Below are 13,650 nucleotides of genomic sequence, written 5' to 3'. Positions count from 1 at the left end.
ATTAGTTGTGACGAATGTGCCAGAACATCAAGTGAACTCAGGCTGCTGTGTCTCAGGAAAATGTAGGAAGCTATTTTGCTAAGTTAGTAGAGGCTTAATAAATGTGTCTGGCTCACAAGTTGACATAGAACAGATTTTAAATGGCCAGACAATGAAGCCTTGTGTGGTATTAGAAAATTTGGTGAAATAGGTGTGGTGAAACATCCTAAAATATTAAGAATGAGACTTATCAAATTTCATGTTGCTTTTCTTGACTGGTAACTGTTAAAACTAGAGGAAGTTGGTATTTAATTAAAGCTTAAGCCTTTGTTTGACCATATTTCTTTAAATTCACCATTGTAAATTAGATTTTTAAAAATGCCTTAAGTGTTCATATTTGTCAGAGTTAAAATAGATTAGAAGTACACAGATAACTAAATGTCTGCTCCTACTGACCCTGGCATTGGGCTGAATGGGAACACTATTTTATAAAATTATATTACATAAACCACTCCATGGAATCACTTTGTTATTGTGGCATAGAAATACCTTAAATACACATATCTTAAAAATTAAAAGGCAACAAAACATAAATGATACAAAATTGCTTCTTCCATGTATTTCTGTAATTCCCAGGTTGAGAGAGCTTCACACTTTTTAATCAGGGGATGGGTAGTATCTATTATTCGTTGTAAAATATAACGATCACATAGCAATGTTCTGCGAACATGCAGAGTTATCTCTGTTAGTGGAGGAAGAAAGTATAGCATAGGATTTCATACTGCTGTATATCCAGCAGTTCTAGGAACTTTTTATCAGTGTTATGGTAGACCATGCATCTGTAATCTATACCAGACTGTATAAAAGTGCAGTATAAAGTAAGCAGAATATTGGGGTGAGCTCCCCACCTTATCTTTGTCACTGATCTCATAATATTTATTCATTTTTCGCATACACTGGAGATTTTTTTATGAGGGCCATAACTCATTCTTGAATGAAATATAATGCCAAGAAATCTAGTCTGGAATGTCTTAAACTGTTCAAACAGATGGGTTGAGTCTGTTTTTTGAAATGCACAATTGCCAATTTTTCAGGAGAAATCTTTAAGCTGAAACCCATCGAGTAAGTCGATTGCCTCTGCTCACACACCATCTTATCCAGACTGTTGGTTTACACGTAAATATAGATACCATTTACATACTAGAGGTTTTTCATTGGCAGAGAAATAATTCTCTCAAGCGCATTAGTATCAGGTGCAAATACTATTGGGCTGAGTGCAGCTCCTTGTCGGAGACCAGTTGTAAGAATATGTGGTGCTTTTAATTTATTCTTAAAGCAATCTCTTATGCTTCTTTTGGAAAGAAAAGTGTTATTTCTCTAAATCAGCTGAGTTGGACTTCAGATGGTTTCCAACTTCTTTAGCAACACAGCTCTGTGAAAATTATCATAGTCTCCAACAACGCCAAGAAATTTAGTTATAACATTCTCTTTTTCTTGTTGCTGTGTCATAGATATCAGAGGTTAAGATATTTAAATTACCAGTTACGCTCTTGAATTTTTAAACTCAAACTGACGTGATGTCAGAAACTTATTTGATTCCAATCACATTCCAAACGATATTTGCAATGCAGGAAGAGTAAGAAATTGGTCTGTATGATGTGGCTTTCTCTTCATCCTTGTATGCTTGCAGTCTAGGTATGACTATCTGAGTTCTCCAACTCTCTATAAGATCATCAGCCATAGATATTTGGTTAAAAATATGTAAACGTTTTTCTGCATGCTATGTTAAGGATATTTTCTGTCATTTGATAGTGTATTCTATTCTTACTGAGTGCCGAATTTGCCGCCTTTTTTATGTTTCATCTGTTAATCGTATGAAAGTAGTAATATGAGAGGGTGTCTTATACCTTTGATATGAGGTTCGAATTGGGTGCTTGGCTTCAGCTGTGAAAGCTGGTGATATTAAGTTCACAAATTCTTCAAGCATTGCGTTATTTAATAGCTGACTACTACTTGAGTTCTTGTTTTAGAAAAACGTTTACTTCCTCCATACTTCAGCTATACTAAAATTATTATTAAAGGATTCTCAAAAATTGTTCCACCTGCTCCTCTGACGTTCTTTTAACATAAAAACTTTTTCCCGAGAAATCATGAGTTTGACACACCGTTCTGTTCCATTCTGTTGAGGGCATTTTTGAATGCTGCCTTCTGAAATTCATTGTGGAATGTTTCAATGTTCCATTATGTCCTGTACTGTTCAGTCAAGTGTTAATCGACGATTAATGGCACAACAGTTGAGGATATTGACATCCAAACAACTGAAAAAGATGGCGCAGATGGAATCCCACAACAAACTATTACAAGTTAAGATGAAAGAGACTGAACATGCAAAAAATACAAAATTGGAAAACACAACATCTTTTGTAGCGATTCTGAGAACTATGACATTCCCAAATTTGTCAGGTCTGAGGATGTTAATCTATAATCTTTTTTGAGAGAAGTTGTGTAAATTATTTTTCTTATAAAATATAAATGACATAATGAAAGCTAATTAACTTTTGCATAACCACTAAGAACATTCCTTACTACACAGTTTAATGAATAACCACCCAGATACTTCATTTTGAAATTCAAAATAATGATCTTGAACTGGTATATGAGTCGCCAGATGCCTGATAATGAAATGGTACAGAAATTGGTACAGAAATTGCATTATTTATAATGGTATCTTACCTAGAGATTCTAGTTCACAGTTTCCCAAGCATAAAATCAAACTCTTGCTGTGAAGTTCTTCTCAAATTTACAAACAAATCGTCGCTGTCACTTTGTATTTCTTGCTTATAGTACCTTTTTTTTATTTAGATACCATTTCAGCAATGGTCAACTTTGTGTTTTCCTTTTCGTCACGTTTTTTACAACATTTGTGGCCCATGACGCCAACAGAATTTGTTCTTCCATTCTGAGTTACTACATACTAACGAAGTCGACAACTTGTTCTATGCCTCTTACACTTGACTGCACCTCATGGATTCCACTGAGTAATTTTTATTGCCAGTGTTACCAGTGCTTTAGCTGACAAACAGTACTAAAATGTGAAATATGTGTGATAATGCATGCTTCCTTGCTTAATGTCGTATCTCTAGACATGCCACAACAACAGCCACCATTGACTGACCTACTCTTAGACTTGATGCAAGATTCAGAGCCATCTACTGCAGTCGTGAATTCAGTGCTCGGTTAGCATTCATTACAACCGACCCTTTGACAATCATGACACCCATACCAGCTGCAACCCAAGCCTCAGTCAACAGCAGGACTATCTTGCACAATACAGGTCACCACCAGCTTCCACACCACATGAATGCCATTATGGGATCTACAGCCATGCTGTGAGTGATTCAGCACATCTCCTCCATCATACTGTTTTCCACTACTCCTGTACTACCACAATGTATGGCCCATTCAGCGCGTTGAGGGCTTGCCTCAAAACGCAGACCACCACCATTTTTGCTGGCCCTGTGGATTGCATAAGCATAATGCACCTTTGCATTTGCGCATAATTTGGACGACACCTCAAAGTTTGTGACGTTGATCTGCCATCTGACTGAGCAGGCTGACATTGTCAGTGAAGTCATATTCATGCTCCTCGTTCACAACAAATATGCCGTGGCCAAACCCGCCTTGCTTCAATACCCATATCGCAAACCAGTGCAACAATTTCTCCAAGCAATCTACAGTGAACAACTAGTAGATAAAATCTCATCTCAGCTGTGGTGCTGGCTATGAACATTATTGGACGTGAATGTCATGTCAGATACCATATTCTGGATGCTTTGGATTGTTAAACTGACTCCACCACTGTAACTTGAAACGATCGCATGTGAAACAGAACTGCTGCGCAGAAAGTTCAGCCTCATGGATAGGTTATGCACCATACTACAGCATAGACAGTGCACTAATTGCAAAGACATCACCCCTGATGAATGTTAGAACGCGGTCGACTGCCTCACATATCAGACCAACACAATCGGAGCCAATGACAACTGACAGTGACTTTACCCCATCTCCAGCCTGGTCACCGACCTGCAGGCTGCAAATGACACCACTTTCACAGTTGAAAACACTACACCAATCACCATCATTGCCTTAAGGTCACAGCTTCCCTGGCAGGGCGCCCATCCATACTTTGCATGGAATGCTAGACCGGAAGTATGGAGTATTTTTAATATTTTGGAAGAACGAATAGCGACTTGTAAGTAGCTGTAAAATAGTTCCAGTTCCAACCCTATCAAAAATCTACTTAACCAGACTTTCAAAGAATTTTTTTTAAGGAGAAACACCAGAGAGCGTTCTGGGAAGCGAGTTGTAGCCCCCTGGCTACCGGATATGGTCGCCATTGTCTGATTATATCATGCCCAGTTCAGCAATGCGCCATGCAATTGCTGGTCTCCTGTGGTTCTCAAACTTCAAAAACGACTCATCATCACAGCATTGGCTCATGCTGAGATATCAAGTTTCCTTCACACGTCATGTGGGATGCACATTCTTTTTGATTGCATAGCTGACAGACCACCGATTGTAAAAGAAATATTGTTTTTGTTCATCAATGGACAAAAATGAGTTTGATATATTTTTGTATTGTTTCTGAATCAATATTTTCTACTGTGAAGTCAGATTGTAACAAATCATATTCACTAACAATGTAACTGCTGAGGACTAGCTGTTGCTTCAAATTGTATTCAGTCCTCTATAGTGTGTGTTCAAATCTTATTGTGTCCAATGTTAACACTACATGAAGTTGATTAGTTACCTTTCTCAGCTTGTTGTACTCACAACAAGCATGCTTTTCTTCACAATGTTATGTGTACAATAATGACTGTTATCTTTTACTTGTGAATGTGTGTGTAAGGGCACAGCTTTTTCGTTTCCACAGTAAGAAATTGCTATAGCTGATAATTCAAGAAGAAGCCGAAAGAAAGTAAAGAAAACAAAACATGCTGATCAACTTAAATCACCATACAGTAGAGGGAGAGAAGCAAAGATGAATGATGTGAGTAACTTGCTGTGTAAACGTTTTGGAGGTGCAATAGGACAATTAGGTTGCTATGCTAATATCATCAGTTCATTTGCCATGCTATCTGGCAGTGTGGAAAAAGTCAGTATAATAGCCTGTGGTTTCTTGGAAGAAGGTAGAAGATAAACCAAATTTGAAGAGAAACTAATAGAACGACCATCCTGAATATTCTGTCAATCAAGACGTTTAACCAGAAGATTTAGATTTTGCATTAACAGTGTTGATTAATAATATCTAAAATAAGCATTTATATAATACACTATCTTGTTAAATGATTATAGCAGGGAGACATTGTGAACTGCACACTTAAATTGGAAGGCACACAGAGAAAATGTTGTGGGGAAGGCTAACCAAAGGCTGTATTTTATTTGCAGGACACTTAGAAAATGTAACAGATCTACTAAGGAGACTGCATACACTACACTTGTCCATCCCCTTTTAGAATACTGCTACACAGTGTGAAATCCTTACCAGATAGGATTGACAGAGTACATCGAAAAAGTTCAAAGAAGGGCAGCACATTTTGTATTATCGCGAAATAGGAGACAGAGTGTCACTGAAATGGTACAGGATTTGGGATGGACATCATTAAAATAAAGGCGTTTTTCGTTGAGGAGCAATATTCTCAAGAAATTCCAATCACCAACTTTCTCCTCTGAATGCGAAAATATTTTTTTTATGCCGATCTACATAGGGAGAAACGATCACCATGATAAAATAAGGGAAATCAGAGCTTGTACAGAAAGATATAGGTGTTACTTCTGTCCATGCTCTATACAAGATTGGAATAATAGAGAATTTTGAAGATGGTTCGATGAACCCTGTGCCAGACACATAAATGTGATTTGCAGAGTATCCATTAGGATGAAGATGCATGTCTAAATGGTTAATGGGTATATTTTTGTTGTATAACAGCATGGTTTTCAATAATAACATGTTAGTTTGATATAAATTTTATTTAAGTCCAATTGGCAGCAATAAGGACGTTATGAACTCTCTATATATTAGAATGTTTGATTTTTGTTAAATGGTAATGTTACTCTATGGAAATGAGCGTTTGGTGTCATTGGGCGTGAGGCCCCTTATGGGGCAGATCCGACCGCCTTGGTACAGGTCTTATTACATTCGACACCACATTGGGCGACCTGCGCGCCTGATGGGGTTGAAATGATGATGAAGACAACACAACACCCAGTTCCTGAGCAGAGAAAATCCCCAACACAGCCAGGAATCGAACCCGGGCCCATAGGATGGCAATCAGTCACGCTGACCACTCAGCTATTGGGGTGGACATGTTATTCTACAGTAATATCAAAATAATTGATTGGTTATGTATTTACCTTATTAATGGTTTTAATAGTCCAGTAGTGTCCCGTATCCCAGCTGGGCACTACATAACTGGTCACTCACATCTGACCACAGTCTCCATGATTGGGGACACCAATGTAATTTGGTTTTATTGTATGGTGCTCTGTGTTAATAAAGAAGTGTTACTCTGTATTATTCCAGTTATGTTTAAGCTACATCTCCCTACACCAATTAGGGAAATGCACCACAAACGCATAAAAAAATTGCAAGGTAGAAAAGTGCATGCACAACCGACTGCTCGGACAATGAGCCAACCTATAGTGTCGAGAGAATGACCACTAATGTACACTAATTTTTGCATAAATGCTTTTATTTCCATGCATCTGTATTTGCGCACTGAGAAACTGACATCATGTGGTCATACCTTTAGATGTCTCTTTTATTTCATAGACACATATAGGTTTTGTTATATTTATTTTATTATAGTGTTTTTAAAAACAAAAAACTTATCATCATTTGTTGTACTTGTGTTGATGTTTGTAGTTCGAACATTCTTCTCTTGTGGACATTTCATTCTATTAAAGTCATCTAATGTATTTCCCATAAAGATTTATTTAAAATATTCTTTTCTTGATGCAGGTGAGCACTTGTAATTTCTCTACATCTACATCTATACTCTGGAAACCACTGTGAGGTGCATGGCACAGTTAAGTCCCATTATACCAGTTATTAGGCTTTCGTCCTCTTCCATTCACATATGGAGCACAGGAAGAATGATTGTTTGAATGCCTCTCTGCATACAGTAATTATTCTAATCTTATCCTCACAACCCCTATACAAGTGATAAGCAGGAGGTTGTAACATATCCCTAGAGTAATCATTTAAGGCCAATTCTGGAAACTTTGTTGGTAGACTTTCTTGTGATAGTTTATGTCTATATTCAAGAATCTGTCAGTTAACTTTCTTTAGTATCTCTGCGAGGCTCTCCCATGGATTAAACAAACCTGTGAGCATTTGTGCTGCCCTTCTCTGAATACATTCAATATCTCTGGTATAAATCCAACACACTTGAGCAACATTTTAGAACTGGTCACAGGAGTGATTTGTAAGCAATTTCTTTACTAGACTTATTAGACTTCCCAATATTCTACCAATAAACCAAATTCTACCACTTGCTTCACCCACGACTGAACATTTGTGATCATTCCACTTCATATCCCTCCAAAAAGTTACACCCAGGCCGATTCCAATAGTGAATCATTGATATTATAGTCATAGGTTAATACGTTTTTCGTTTTGTGAAGTGCAATTTCTGAACCTTTTGAACAAGTTTCCAATTTTTGCACCACATTGAAATCTTGTCAAGATCTGACTGAATACTTATGTAGCTTCTCTCAGATAGTCTTTCATTACAGATAACTGCATGATCTGCAAAAAGCGTGATTTTACCATTAATATTGTTTGTAAGGTCATTAATACACAATATGGACAGCAAGGGTCCCAAGATACTTCCCTGGGGCACACATGAAGTTACTTCTACATCTGACACTGACTCTCTATCCATTGAGTGAGGTGGTGCAGAGGTTAGCACACTGGACTCGCATTTGGGAGGAATACGGTTCAAACCAACATCTGGCCATCCTGGTTAAGGTTTTCCGGGATTTCCCTGAATCGCTTCATTCAACTGTCAGGGTGATTCCTTTGAAAGGGCACATCCGACTTCGCTTCCCATCATTCCCTAATTCGACGGGACCAACGACCTTGCTGTTTGGTTCCCTCCCCGAAATCAACCAACTAATCAACCAACCTCTCCATCCAAGATAACATTCTATGTCCTGCCTACCAAATAGTCTTCAGTCCAGTCACAAATGTCACTTGATACCCCACATGATCGTACCTTTGGCAATAAGTGTAGGTGTTGTACGAATTCAAACACTTTTCGGAAATCAGGATATACAGCATCTACATCGTTGCCTTGATTCAAAGTTTTCAGTATGTCATGTGAGAAAAGTGCGAGTTGGGTTTCACATGATCGGTGTTTTCTAAATCTATGCTTGTGGGCATTGAGGAGGTCATTCTGTTCAAGATATCTCACTGTGTTCGAGCTCAGAATATGTTCTAAGATTCTACAACAAATCGATGACAAGGGTAATGGACGGTAATTTGTGGATCACTTCAACTACCCTTCTTGTAAATGGGTGTGACCTGTGCCTTTTTCAAGAACTGAGCACATTTTTTTGTTTGTTTGAGGGATCTACGGTAGATTATAGCTAGAAGAGGGGCTTATTCATTTATGTACAGGATCTGACAGCTATTGCATCAGTGCCTGGAGCTGTGTTCAATTTTAACGGATTCAACTGTTTCTCTACACCACTGGAACTAATACTTGTTTCATTGATCTTTTCAGCGGTACAAGGATTAAACTGGGGCACAACTTCTGGGTTTTCGTTTGTAAAGGAACATTTGAAAATGGAGTTAAGCATTTCAGTTTTTGCTTTACTACCCTCAGTTTGAGTTCCTGTCTCATTCGCTAGCTACTGGACACTTACTTTGGTGTCACAAACAGCCTTTACATGTGACCAGGATTTCTTTGGGTTCTATTTAAGATCTCTTGACAATATCCTGCTACAGCAGTCATTGAAGGTATCACACATTGCTCTCTTCACTGACAGATGCGTTTCATTCAGCATCTCTCTTTCTTTAGCATACGCTTTGTTTCACACCTATTATGCAGTAATCTTTGTTTTCTTAGAAGTTTCTTTACAGTGACTGTATACCATAGTAGTTCCCTCCCGTTATGAACTGCTGTACTGGCTACATATCTATGAAGTGCATGGTCAACTATTGTTTTAAACTTGAGCCAGAGTTCCTCTATATGCTCCTGATCTGTGCTGAGACATGATGCTACAGTTTTTTTTATCTAGTCTACTGAACATATATATCTTTCTGCTTGTTTTAGTTGTCCTTTGTACTTTAGTAATCATTGTTACAAGAACTGTGTCATGGTCACTGATACCAGTTTCCATATGGACATCCTCAAAGAGGTCAGGTCTATTTGTTGCCATTAGATCGAAACTATCTGTTCTATGTAGTTTTCAGAAAAGGCATTTAGTATTGTTTCAGAGGATATTTTATCATGCCCACCATTGACAAAACTGTAACTTTCCCAGTTCATTGTTGGATGATTAAAGTCTCCACCAATCATTACAGTATGATTGGGGAACTTATGGACTCAGGAGATGAGTCTGGTGGCTGACAGGAGGACCCAATTACTGAGACTGGGTCTTGCCCAAACAATCTGCATGCAGCTTCAACTTCTGTCTCGGTAGATCTGAGTTTCTTGTCTACTGCGATGAATACATCACCTCCATTTCCCATTTGCCTGTCCTTTGGATATACACTTAAATTTTCCCCAAAAATCTCATTGCTATAAATTTCAGGTGTCAGCCAGCTTTCAGTACCTAGCGTTTTGTGAGCTACATTGCTTTTCATGAGCACTTCAAACTCTGCCTCTTTTTTGCTAACGCTTCAGCAGTTTACCATTAGGATTTTAATACTATCACCTGTTGAAGGCATTTCTTTCTATCTTACAGTGATACTTCTGGGTGTCTTACAGCTATCATTACCTGAACTGGATGGAGTGTTACCTAATCTAAAAAAACCCTTGTATGCATCCCACTCACAGTCAGGTACCTGAGTAGCAGCACCATATGTGTACTGCACATCTGACCTATTTAGGAGAAATTTACAGTTCTCAAACCTGTGGCATAAGTCCAGGAAGTTACAGCCTAGCTTGTCACAAAACCTTCAAAGTGTCTGGTTCAGTCCTTCTCAATCCCTGTTAGTTAATATTAATGTATGTCTATTGTTACTTTAACTCTTATTGAATTACACATGTTTAAAATATTTATACTTGTGGAAATATGTTCATGTCACATGTAAAGCTGCAGCATCCTACCATCATCAGCTTTGGAGGCCATGTGCTTACAATCCAAAATTGTACAGGCACTGTATTCAAGATGGTGCACATTGAAATAGGTCACATAGCTCTAAATAAAATTGTGCAGATTTTAGCTCAAGAGCTCACAAACGTTAGTGAACAGAGTATGATTCATAATATCCTTAAAACGAAAATGAATTTCTTCTAGGAAATATTTAGGAGCGTCAAATATACTAATAATAGTATTGTTGAAAGTGGACAAATTGTCGTTCTAAAAGTAAATGAGCGAGTAAACTACTTTTGAATACTTTAGCAGCTCTATTCTTGTTTCAAGTAGAAGTCAGATATATTCATGCAATGTGATATGGTAGTGTGCTATAAGTTACAAATAATACTCAGATACCTCTTTATTTTCACTGTAATATGCTTACTGTTTTCCTAAAAGTACTATTTCTAAGTTTTTATGTAAAATTCTGGCTGATTTTTGTCATACCCTGAAACTACATCACAAAGTAAGGCTTTTATTTCAACAGTTGCCCTTTGTTTCTATTTTTAAAGTAAGACAATTTTGTGAAGGGTCACAGATGCTGTGAATATAATGCTTCCATTACTTAATTTTGCTACCAATCTTCTTGCTGCTGTGCAGAACAGTCCTCATTCAGTAATCGCTGCAATAGGAACACTATTATGTACTTATATGGGAATTAAATCAGGTGAAGACTAACTTTAAACCTCTAAAGGTACTATTACATTTTCTGTTTGCTATTTCTCATAACATTTACGCTTGCTGACTAAAGAAAAAACTTATTATCAATATACTGAAATTAAAATACCTTTACAGCATTGAGTGCTTGGAAAGACATGATGAAAATTTTTCTGCTGCACTAGGAAGCTAGAACATGCCTTACGTGGAGATATTGAGGAGTTTGGAATCTTGAACAGACAAAGAATTGAGGTGTAGTGCCATGCAGTGAACAAATCCTGCAAAGGAAAGATCTTAGTTCGAATCCCAGGCCAAAATCAATATACTCAACAGCTCAAACGCAAATAAAAGACGGAATAAGTGTCCTGTGACGTTACACAGTGTTTCTATATTAACTAAAAGAAAATTACAAGTGTAATAAAGTTCACTGATGACAAAGTTTCTACATGCAGATAATTCTGTCTCTGTTGTAGACCAGCTTAACCTCTAGTTGATAATGAAGGGACCTCAAGTTTTTCATGAATTTGGGACTGCAGTGCACACACACTTGTCGTTACCAAAGGTGGATAGAATTTCTTTGTCTCTTTTAAAACCGTCACCTCTAGTGAGAATCAAACCCAGATGCTAAGTAATGAGACCTACTATCGACCCAACAGATCACTGAACTCCACATATGACTTGGTAATGATTTTGACATAATGCAAATGTGCCACTCTGAATGAGCATTCTGACTCCCTGTTTCCCTGGAGCGGATTACAGTCATTTTCTTGTCTGGTCTAATCGCCTTTAAATAGCTGCCTCTACTACCCAATATGTTCATTCAGTCTTATTTCATAATCACTGAAATAAAACCACATAACAGACATCGATATAGTTGCCTTCTAGTTGTGGTAACCTGCTCAATTAAAATGTTCTGCAGAGCAAAAGAAAACCTGTGTTACTGAACCGATTCTTCGGTAATTTTGTAAACCACACCTCATCTGCCTGCTTACAGTATCAACCTGTTAGAAGCTCAGAGATAAATTACTTCATTTTCTTATCCGCCAGTAGTAGCAAAACCACTGAAATAAACATTGCCGAGAAAGAGCTCCTAGCTGCCTGTCCTGATCAGAACATTTTCTGTTGCATTGGCTTATGGTCGCCTGACACAAACTGGCATCAGCCCAAGTTATCATGTTGCATTGAAGCTTGACCCTGTGATAGACAGCGGACGTTTCTTCTCTCACATTGGCTAGCACAAGATCATTTAATATTGTAGCTTAGTTTTCAGACCCAAATATTTTCGACAAACTGAATATACGCAACGCTGTAAGAACGTTATAGCCTCACACAGCATATAAGTATGGAACCTACAATTGAGGCCAAAATTTATGGAGAAAACAGTTTTGTGCATAAGTTCATGGCTATTTTGTTTGATGCATTGTTATGCGAGTTGCATAAGTGTATTTATGAATCATCATTCTTCATTTGAGGTTCTAACATTGTTCTTCCATCGACATCTTGAAGATAGCATATTTGTAGGTTATGGGTAGCATTGTTTATGAGTTAGAAATAGGAGTATTACATAGAAGCGTTGTTCGCCACATTTAGAAAGCCCAACAGCTGTAACTCTGTTGCTTAAGACATGAAGTGCTGTTCCCCATAAGACTTGAACCTATAATCAATGCAGCCTGTACTTTAAAGCGCAAGAACGTTTCCACAGACATAGCGACCAACTGCATCATTCAGTGCTCCATCATTGTCTTAGTGATGAATAAGATATATAATTTGCAATTAAAATGAAGTTAGAACCGAATATAGCCATGAAAAGAAGCACATTGGAGAGGAGTACAGACACACAATAATGTTGGCTGGTGAGTGTACTGTGTTCAATGATTTCAAGGTGAGTATTCCCATCCAACATTATGTCTCCTCACAACATAACACCTGGACACCAAAACTATCATGTTCGACAATGTTCCTGGTTGTGTTAAGTGTTTGTTCTCACCTACTGTCATATTAAGGTATGTCTAGTAATGTTAAACTTGATATACCTAGATTCTCATGTAATAAATGCTCATATAAGATTATATAATTTTACTTAACTTGTCTTATGTTACTAGTAAACTACATGCACAATATGTAAGTAAAGGATTAAATAATATATCAATTAAAATCAAATCACTGAGGCATATCTGTCACTTTAAAATTCACCATGCAATGTAAAGGCTGATTCACAACTCACAGAACGAAACGGAATATGAAGTCAAAACATTCTACAATGCGGAAACGAAAAGGAAAGATAGTTTTGACATTTACATCGATTGGGAGAGACTGTGTTGTCATCTGATGACATCGGAAGTTAACCTATTTTCGCTGCGCTCACTAAAGTTTTAATAGTTCATTTTATGCTTTTACGTCTACTTAGTCTTTATTTTATTATTTTGCTTTGTTTTCTTGATAGATTGCAAATGCTACATGACGACTTGAATATTATTTCCGTTGTTTGTTGTTTCATAAGAGCGTCCAGATATCAAAAAACGAAAAATGATTTACGTTTTACAATAACTGAAGAGCTCTGATGCTTATATTACGTATAAATAAGAACATAAACTGACGAAGCAATTTTCATCAAGTAACCTTTTATTAAGTCAAAAAATCAGCTCT

The sequence above is a fragment of the Schistocerca nitens genome, chromosome 1 (genome assembly GCF_023898315.1).
Source record: "Schistocerca nitens isolate TAMUIC-IGC-003100 chromosome 1, iqSchNite1.1, whole genome shotgun sequence".
Classification (NCBI taxonomy): domain Eukaryota; kingdom Metazoa; phylum Arthropoda; class Insecta; order Orthoptera; family Acrididae; genus Schistocerca; species Schistocerca nitens.
Note: the sequence above shows the minus strand (reverse complement) of the source record.